This window comes from Elephas maximus, chromosome 14, assembly GCF_024166365.1.
Source record: "Elephas maximus indicus isolate mEleMax1 chromosome 14, mEleMax1 primary haplotype, whole genome shotgun sequence".
Classification (NCBI taxonomy): Eukaryota; Metazoa; Chordata; class Mammalia; order Proboscidea; family Elephantidae; genus Elephas; species Elephas maximus.
In genome coordinates this window covers 73,984,767-73,995,350 of record NC_064832.1, presented here as the reverse complement: position 1 = coordinate 73,995,350, position 10,584 = coordinate 73,984,767, and the positions used below count along the sequence as shown (strand labels likewise).

The following is a 10,584-nucleotide window of genomic DNA, read 5'->3' as shown; positions in this document are numbered from 1 at the left end:
TAGTTAGACACACTGGATTTTGAGTTGGGCCCACAAAAGCTTTACGTGTCCTTTCTTTTTCCTCTTAACACTCACAAAAGAGAACTAAATGCCATTCATCTTTTCCCTGGCCATGGTGGAATCTTTACCAATGCAGTTCTGGCTTAAATGAAGAGAGATAGCAAGAAATTGTCAAAGAAATACATTGGAATTCTCTATTTCCCATGCTCACATTCCTGCAGATCAGTTACCTCTGGGAATGCATACAAATTTGCTTCACTTTAACTACCTCTCTTTGCTATGCTTTTGGAGCATAGATCCCTATCAAAGGTTTAGTGTAATCCTGCTGAATCTTATGTGGCTAACTTGTAAGTAATTTGTAAGAAAACCATTTTGACTGGATACTGGAAATTGAAATTTAAAAACTTTGAATGGATTAAGTAAAGGCATTCCATTCTCAGCTTTGAATGGTGTCGTTTAAAAGGATCAAAGTATAATTTAAGATTTCATAAATGCTGTCTTGACCAAGTTTTGAGGCCCCGACTGGAGGTGGATCAGTTTCTCTCCTTGAGCCGTTAATTAAATCCGCTGTCCAACTACTATCTTTATCAGATTCTCACACTCCTGGGCCATTAAACACCTGCCTTAATCACCCCGGGGTCAGGTACCCAAAACTAGGGACAGGCCCTATGCCCTGGAGCCTGCAGAATTTTTCAAATCACCCAACCCTCAGGAAGTCTGGGAAATATAGCTAACTGGACCTGCTTGCCATACATAAGCAAAAAAACAAACCCATTGCCGTCAAGTCGATTCTGACTCATAGTGACCCTATAGGACAAAGTAGAACTGCCCCATAGGGTTTCAAGGAGTGCCTGGCAGATTTGAACTGCTGACCTCTTGGTTAGCAGCTGTAACGCTTAACCATTACACCACCAGGGTTTCCATACACAAGCTGTTCCCTACAATCCCAGCTTGTTGTTACCTTGTCCCCAGATACAATCCCAAGTCGCCCTGCACTGTGACATGCTATGAACACTAGGGACTGTGTGTGTAACAAGCTTTTAAATATTTGTGACCTCCCTATCTTAATTCATATTCCACCTTACCATATGTCAAACATTACTACTGTATCAAGTTGAAACACCAAATATTAAAAGTCTGAATTTTGCAATATTTATGAGCATTTATAAAAATTATTTTTGTCCTTTCTACCCTATTTTATAGACTTAATGTATGCACCTTGGGCTCATTTTATCCGGTACGTTCGAACTGAAAATAACCAGTCCTAAATTACCAGGGATGAAGGGAAAACATGTTATGAACCGGATATATTATTACTGTAAAAAGGGTGATAGTTCATAAAGAGAAACATGGCTGTTGTGTTCATAACTCCAAAGGTGATTCTACATCTTGAGTAGCAACTGATGTTCCACCACCCTCCACACTATTCTACTTTACTCCGTGCCTGGGTTTTTATCAGCTCATTTCTAAAATGGATATGCTTTCTAGCTCTTAGATTTACTGGATCTTATCAGATGTTGTCTCTGTATAAGACCTGACTTAGAATATAGGAAGAAGATTGGAGATACAAAATTAAAAGTACTGATTATCTTCTCTGCACAAAATTTCTCTTAGAATTTCTTTCTGGTGACAAATAATGAAAAAGCTATGGGGTATGCATAGGAAAAGAGGGAAAAACAACTAGAAAAAAGGCAGGAAAATATAGAAGCTAAATTAATATAAAAAATTCAGTTAGTCAATGGGAGAAGGCCAACAGGGGTGGGGAGGCATTTCGTTATGTAGAAGACAAGAAGTCATGGTGGCTTCTAAGTCCTCAGCTGCTAATCAAAAGGTGGACAGGTCAAACACACCCAACAGCTCTGCTGAAGAAAGACTGGCACTCTGTTCCTGTGAAAACTACAGCCTAGAAAACCCTATTGGGCAGTTCTACTCTGTCACACGGGGTTGCTATGAGTTGAAATCAACTCAACAGAACCCAACAACAACATGTAGAAGACCAGGTCAGGGATAAGTAGAAGCAACAAAAGAAGAATTCATTCATTCAACAAGTATTCACTGAGGGAGTAATTTTGCATCAAGCACTGTTCTAGACTGTGGAACATAACAATCAACAAAAAAAGCAGACACATATCCTTGCCTACATGGCCCTTACATTCTGATGGCGAAAAAAATATAAAGAAAAATAAGTAAGCTATTTAGTACACCAGACATTGGTATATACCATCAAGAAGAATAAGAAAGAAAAGAGGAATATGGAGGAGATGAGTTGCCAGAGAATGGTGTTGAACTTCATGTCTCGGTCTGTACTGAGGAAAGCAACTAACAGATGGTTATTGCTAAATATTTAGTAGAATTTGAAAAAAATACACAAAGTGTAAAACACACTAGATATGCATGATTTTATAGAAAGGGAGAATAACCACTAAAGGAGATTAAAAAAAAAAAAAAATAGAAAGACAAAATATGGAACCTTTGAATTGAAGGTAAAATTTATTGTTCCACTTCCACCGTGCTATAGGAATGTGGAAGTGTTAATGTGAATCAAATCCAAATACAAGTTCCTAGACGTTATCGGAGAAATACAGACCAATGAGTGTATCAATTTCCTAGTTGGCTATCATGTGAAGGTCATGTTAACTATCAACAGATGGGCCAATGAAACAAATACAATAAGTGTGAAAAATGCAAGTAGCTTCTATAAGAAAAAAGTTATGCTCAAGTTATGTGGATTTTTTCAGAAACAACTAAATATATGACTGGGAAGAAATCAGTGAAGATAACATGTTTAGAGTTTCATAAGAGCTGTAGTATGTTTGCGAGTGAAAGACTATCTTAAAAAGAGAAAATGTAAAAAGGAAATATTTGTATAGATTCAAAATTGGATCCACAGTAGGGAAGGAAACTGAAGTGGTATAAGAGAGATTTTTCTTAAGATACAAATATCTGAATAGTGAGAGTCCCAGGAATTTATGCAACTATTAAGGAAAGAGTGTTGTCAAGGGCACATAGCTGCATGCCACTTTAAAGTACATATTTTTTAATATTTAAAAAGAAAAATTATTTTAAAATATGCAGTCCCTCTACTGATAAAGCCAACAGCAAATTATTTAGAAGTGAGATGTAAAAAAAAAAAAAAAGAATTACAGTGTCAAATGCAGTGAAGGGTATATTTAAGCATAAGATGTCTGAGCGTATAACTCAGGCTGGAACTAGAGTGGTGGTCCCGATAGCAGTCTGAACTCAAATCTCGTGCATTCTCTTAACTGTAGAAGGCAGAAACGGGGTGAGGGGTCAAAGGGAGAAAAAAATGGCTTCAATAATGGTGCAGAGTGGCCTTTCAAGGAATAAGGAATATTCATCTTATCAACATAAGTTTCTGAGAACTTACCGTGTGCCAGGAACTGTGCTAAGACTTCTAAGTTTACAAAGATAAATAAAAGAATGTTTTAGCTTTCAAAGAGCTTAACAGCCGAGCAGGGTTGGTACTTGTGTGGTACTTGGGGATAAGTATGCTGATAGAGAAATGCACTGAATAAAGGGATGGCCCAAAGGATGAAATGGTCATCTTACTTGTCTGAGATGAGTAGGCTCCCAAGGATATTTTTAAGTTTTGAGAGATGACTCAATGCAAATACATGAAGGAAAGGATACAGCTGAGGGAGGAAAAGCAAAAAACACAAGAATCATCTGGAAACATTAGAGGAAGAGAAAACAGTTTTATATGCAGGAGAGGGCACATGAGGTACAACTGGACAGATGGATCTATGAAGGGCCTTTTAAGCCATATTTAGTATTCTAATTTGGCTGAAATGTGGATTTTATATAAACAAATTATAGAAGATACTGTTGGAAGAGTGATGGGTACCAAATTTTGAAAGACCTTGAATACTAAAATAACATTTTAAACATGATTTGAAATCAAGGAAAAGACATTGAATGATTTTGAATCAGAAAGTTTAGGGAATGCTGCTTTAAGGACATTTATTTGATTACAGTGTCCAAAATTGTTTAGAGTAGTAAAAGGTGGTTATAGCAAAGGAAAGTTAGAAGAGTGATAAAGTATCCAAAATTAAAATGTCAGAGGTAGGTGTCAAAGATGAATCCAAGATTCTGAATCTATGTATAAGCTGGGGAAAACAAAAACAAACAAATGAACAAAAACAACAACAAAGAAAAGAACTGCTCTTATTAACTAAGAAAGTGGGAACCAGTGTTACAGAAGAAAAGCATTGTAAATACCCAAGATTAAAACCTGTTTACACACTAAAATGGAGTAGTTTTAGTTCTCCTTTCCATTACGAGGCAATTTTTACATTATATTCCTTACTATATACTATTTTTCTGTTTCCATGATTTTTCTAAAGGAGGCTTTGGAAGTTCAAGTCTCCATATAGCTCTTATATCCCCAATTTCCTCCACTTGATCATAAGAAAATCATAGAAAGAGGCTCACAGCAGCTGGCACTTATACCTTCTGAGCTGTTCTTTGTCCTCTCAGCACCTCAGGATGTGGTGTTGGGCAATGGACCAGACTAGGAAATAGCTTTTACTTCCCATGATATTAGCTCTCCTGGTTTTAAGACAAAAACAGATGCTCATCCAGGAAAAAAAATAATTAAGGTGTGGAAGCATATCTCCTCACTTGCACTGGCCTCCACTGTAGACAGATTTTGACCCTCCCAGAGAGAACAACTTGCTCGGAGCCTTTAGGGAATAAACTGATGAATCAGGGACTGAGACCTTCAGCAAGGTCTCCTTCAATGAAGGACATACTCTGGGGAACATAATTGCTTTTTCTCTCACTGCCGCCTTCTTTGCCTTTCCCTGCCCTCTTTCTCATTTATTTCCTATTACTGCTTGAAGCAATTTTTATGTATGTTCTCTATTTTACTGTTCTCTCTCTTTTGATAGTCCATAAACTTGGATACCCCTGTTTCATATTTTATTTCATTACTTTAAGCAGCATATATCATTTAGGAAGAATTATTTCAAAAATGTTACTTGTAGATAATTAGACTCTACCTGTTTTTGAACTCTCACACAGACACATGTACATACACCCATCTGCCAGATTCAATTAATCACCATTCAGTATGCTTCATTCTTTCTCTAACATTTTGTGTTAGGGAGACCTATCAATACCACTTATTCATCATTACGCCCAACTTGGAAGAAAATCACTAGTCATTCTTCGTGTACCTTGTAAGGAAGAACTGCCACCGGAAAATGTTTATCACATTAGTATTTCAAACTCATTCATTCAAATATATCACAGTGCCACTGTATACAAAATATTATTCTGAAGCTATAAAAAAAAAAGAAACTATAAGTAGCACCAAATAAACAAAGGTATTATCTTTGCCAAAAGAACTTACAATTTACATCTGAAGAAAAAAATTACAAACCTGAAATTACTTAAGAGATTCAACATCTATATTGTTGTTAGTTGCAATTGAACTGGCTCCGACTCACAGTGACCGCATGTACAACAAAGCAAAATGTTGCCCAGTCCTGCGTCATCTTCACAACTGTTGGTATGCTCAAGTTCATTGTTGCAGCCACTGTGTATGTGGAGTGCCTTCCAACCTAGGGGGCTCATCTTCCAGAGCTTTATCAGACAGTATTGCGTTGTGATTCATACTCTGGGAAACATAAATCCTTTTTCTCTCACTGCCTTCTTCTTTGCCATTCCCTTACTTTGGTGCACACTATCTTCTTTTGTTCAGTAGAAATTCAATCTTTCTCCTAATCAGCAAAAAAAAAAAAAAACTTTAACACAGATGTTAATGGCAGGAAATGTGTTCTCATTGTCTGATTTTCAGAACCACTTTACTAGGCATTTCTTCCTAGTCTGTCTTAATCTGGACACTCCCTGAAACCTGTCTACCATGGATGACCTTGCTGGTATTTGAAATACTTTGTTTTTGGTGCCGTAGCTTCCCGCATCAGAGCTATACACAAACCTCCACAGTTCAGAAAACTGACAGAAAGGTGATGAAAACATCAATATAGGAAGAAACAAATAAAATCCAACTATGGTCTCTTATGGTCTCTAGTGCTATGGGGTTGAATAAGGAATGTCTTCAATGTTCTGTTTGATGTTACCTGCTATTGAGAGATAAGGAAAGAACAAACATCCCATCGGTATACAAAAAATGAATACTTTGATCAGTTAAAATAATTATTTTGAATTGGTTGGAAAATGTGGCCACAGATATTTTTGTTGTTGTTTTTAGGTGCCTTCCAGTGGGCTCTGACTCATAGCCGCCTGTCATAGATTGAATTGCGTCCCCCAAAAATAAGTGTATCAGTTTGGCTAGGCCGTGATTCTAAGTATTGAGTGATTGTCCACCATTTTTCATCTGATGTGGTTTTCCTATGTGTTACAGATCCTACCTCTACGATGTTAATGAGGTGGAATAGGCAGCAGTTATGTTAATGAGGCAAGATTCGATCTACAAGATTGGATTATGTCTTGAGCCAATCTCTTTTGAGATATAAAAAAGATATGTGAGCAGAGAGACAGGGGGGCCTCATACCACCAAGAAAGCAGTGCCAGGAGCAGAGCATGCGTTCATACTCTCCTAGAGGACTACTTTATATCTCCTCTATCCTCAAGTCTCCTCCTTCTCACTCTCAGCTGATGGCCTCACTTCATCTTTATAGGAAGATTAGAAGCAATTCCTTTGTGGAGAAATGTCTAGTCCAGGGGAAAATTGATGACAAGGACCTTCCTCCACAGCTGACAGAGAAAGAACTCTTTCCCTGGAGCTGAAGTCCTGAATTTGGACTTCTAGCCTATTAGACAGTGAGAGAATAAACTTCTGTTTGTTAAAGCCATCCACTTGTGGTATTTCTGTTACAGCAGCACTAAATGGCTATGATACCGCCTTATGTATAACAGAAGCAAAAGTATTCTAAGGTAATGGACATCTGTGTCATTTAGCAAGGTGAAGCTGCTGAGCCAAGATTCACTTGCCCAGAGAATAGAAGAGAGAGACTGGGGAGAATGGGTGATTGAGGTCAGCATCTAGGACTGGCTTTCTGCACACTAAGTGCTCAATTCAATTGACCTGTGTACATAGCTTAACAAGGAAAATTTAGTTTCAGACCATTGCTGCTCAAAAGTGGCCCACAGAGGAATGCTGGTATAACCTGTGTGCTTGGTAGAAATGCAGATTCTCAGGCTCTTTCCTAGTCCTGCAAATCAGAATCTGCATTGTAACAGGATGCCCAGATGATTCCGTTCATATTAAAGCTGAAATGGTACTGTTCTATCTAACTCAAGAACCAAATATGAACTCAGAGAAGTTAAGTGACTTGCTCAACATAACACAAGCTGTTGGTGCATCAGGCATCATCGTTGTAAGTAGAGAATGGAAAAGATTTTACAAATTAAAGATTACTATGTGCAAATTTTCATCCATACATTCAAACAACAGGAAAAAAAAATCAGTTTAGAGAAAATAGACATTAAACACATTGACTCAATAAATGTACCAAAACCCAACAGTATTGTCGGGGATTGGCTGATAGGTGCACTGCACCGAGGACAACCAAGCTGTGAGCCTGAGTAGCTGAAGAAGGCACGGGCTACCACGCTTCCCCGTGTCCTTGCCTTATGGACCATGTGCTGCTATGTATGCCTGAAATACTTGAAATGCAAATTTGGAGAGATTTAGCCATCCAAATGCTGGACTGGATAAAGCACCTAGTTAGAATGGTGTTTCAACAAGTTGGAGAAAGCATCCAATCAGTACTTTGGTCTGGGAAGCCATGTGGTTCATCTCAAAGTATCATCATAAGAGAAATTTGTACTAATTTATCTCTAATTCGGTGTCCAAGAGTTCACTTTCAACTTACAGCCAAGAAACAGAATGAAGTCCCAACCACCCAGGAGAGGATGCAGTGGTGTCTTTTGCTAATGTTGGATGGGTAGCTGAAGAAGAAGGAGAGTATTCACCAAGGCTAAGGAGAGAAAGCAGGTAGAGGCAACCTCTTCAGAATGACCTCCCTTTTTTTGAGAACCCCCAAGCAGGCAGGTTTCCTTACCAAATCTGCCTCAAGAAGAGTCTCCACTGCACCGCTGGTGGATGAGGAAGCACTGCAAAAGATCTTGCTCTTCAAGCCCAGATCGCCAAAATCATCACCCTGCAGGAGCAGCAAACTCTCACTGCAGGTGACTTAGATTCTACCGCGTCTGTTACCTCAGCACCACCATCCTCTGTCCCTTCACTTCCACCACCGCCTCCACCACCCTCTCCTCCCTTCCCTTCAACAGAGTTCCACCAAAGTAGATCTCCATTAATCTTAATGAGCAAAGAACAAAAGGCCTGTGCCGGAAAGATTTTTGTTAAAAACAGTCCAAAGAAGCCTGACGTGCCAAATATGCTAGAAATCCATAAAGATATGAGTAGTGTAAAACTCCAGTCGGTGAAGACGTCAAAGCAAGATGTCGCGCCCTAGCTGGTGGATGCTACTGACCCTGCTGCCCTCATTGCACAAAACCAAACCAAACCCTGCTGTCCAGTGGGTTCTGACTCATAGTGACTCTATAGGTCTGAGTAGAGCTGCCCCATCGGGTTTCCAAGGAGTGGCTGGTGGATTCCAACTGCTGGCCTTAACCACTCTTAACCACTGCACACCACGGCTCCTCCTGCATTGCAGAGACTGTGGAAAAGAAATTTGCCTTTCCGTGTGGAGGCAATAGCCCGAGTCAAGTTGAAAAAGTAATTCCGAAGTCTGAGTCAGAGACCACTTCAGAAACAGTGTTGTTTGGGCCACACATGTTGAAGTCTACAGGAAAAATGAAGGCTTTAATTGAAAATGTTTCCAGTTCCTAAACAAGACAATGAACTGGGAAAGGCTATCCTGGATCCACTGTTGGTTTATTAGGGCTAAATTGGATAAAACACATCAATATTATTTAGAAAATACCTGACTTTAGTATTCAGCAGCCTTTTAAAACTAAACAGAGAATTAAGCACTAAGTTTTTGTTTATTGCTTTTTACAAGATGGTCAGTTCTTGAACTATTCATAACATAGGTGTATTCCGACATGTTTTTAATATATTGTCAGCATGTTTGGGTTATCAGTCTTAAAAACTGTTGTAAGGATGTCAAAACATAGAAAGGGCATTTGTGGATGTTACTATGTGCTTTTTAGAAGCCTGGTAATCTACTTTTGAGAAATCAGCTGTGGTTTCCCTATGGAACACAGTTCTGCTCTAACACACGTGGGGTTTCCATGAGTTGGAATTGATTCCACAGCAACTCGTAACTGCTGCTAACCTTGTGATCGGACTGTGAAAGGCTGTTCCAGTTATTCTGCTTGGTCAGGATCACTGGTGAAGCGGCATCACAACAACTGTCAGAACACTTTTTTGGGGAGCTGTTTCCCAAATCTTAATGGTCTGTCACGGTAGCAAATAAAACAAAACAAAGTGAGGCAGGGGAGTGGGGGCAAGAAGAAAGAGATGAGGGAAAAAAAAAACAAAGCCAAGGGGGTAAGGGTTGAAACCAGGGAAATTCAGATCTTTTTTAATCCTTTTACGTACTAAATTACATGAATAGATTTAAAAACATAATCTACGAGATCATAGATTATGATCTAAACATAATCTAAACAGAGGTTGAAAAAGCATTTTACATGTAAAATTGATCTCCGATTTCTCATCTTAGTAAAATTGACCTAGAGAAATTGATGGCAAATATCACACTTCATTGATAAATATATATTGAATGTAATCCAATTAAAGGTAGCACTAAGATTATGTTGCCTACTATAGTGGCATCTTTTGTTTGCTTAGTAGTAAGAAGAAATAATTCAAGCCTCGAGTTTCAGTAGTGATTCTGTGAGGAAAATATTACACAACAAATGAAGCAAAAAAGAAGATGGAAGGAATACACAGAGTCATTATAAAAAGAATTGGTCGACGTTTGGACATTTCATGAGGCAGCATATGATCAGGAGCCGATGGTACTGAGAGAAGTCCAATCTGCACCGAAGGCATTGGCGAAAAACTAGGCTCCAGGCATTGACGGAATATCAGTTGAGATGTTTCAGCAAATGGATGCAGCACTGGAAGTGCTCACTCATCTGTGCCAAGAAATGTGGAAGACATCCATCTGGCCAACCAACTGGAAGGGATTCATATTTATGCCTATTCCCAAGAAAGGTGATCCAACCAAATGTGGAAATTGTCAAATAATGTCATTAGTATCACATGCAAGCAAAATTTTGCTGAAGATCGTTCAAAAGCAGCTGCAGCAGTATATCAACACAGAATTGCTAGAAATTTAGGCTGGATTCAAAAGAGGACATGGAACCAGTGATATCATTGCTGATGTTGGATGGATCCTGTCTGAAAGCAGAGAATACCAGAAAGATGTTTACCTGTGTTTTATTGACTATGCAAAGGCATTCAACTGTGTGGTTCATAGCAAATTGTGGGTAACATTACGAAGAATGGGAATTCCAGAATACTTAATTATGCTCACGAGGAACCTGTATATAGATCAAGAGGCAGTTGTTTGGACAGAACAAGGGGATAGTGAGTGGTTTAAAGTCAGGAAAGGTGTGTGT

The 10,584-nt window shown here is 38.8% G+C and overlaps 1 pseudogene; it reads left to right on the top strand.

The window, feature by feature from the left end:
- Positions 1–7,689: 7,689 nt before the first annotated feature.
- On the top strand, positions 7,690–8,842 carry LOC126058193 (mitochondrial fission regulator 1-like; annotated as a pseudogene).
- The last annotated feature ends 1,742 nt before the right edge of the window (positions 8,843–10,584 follow it).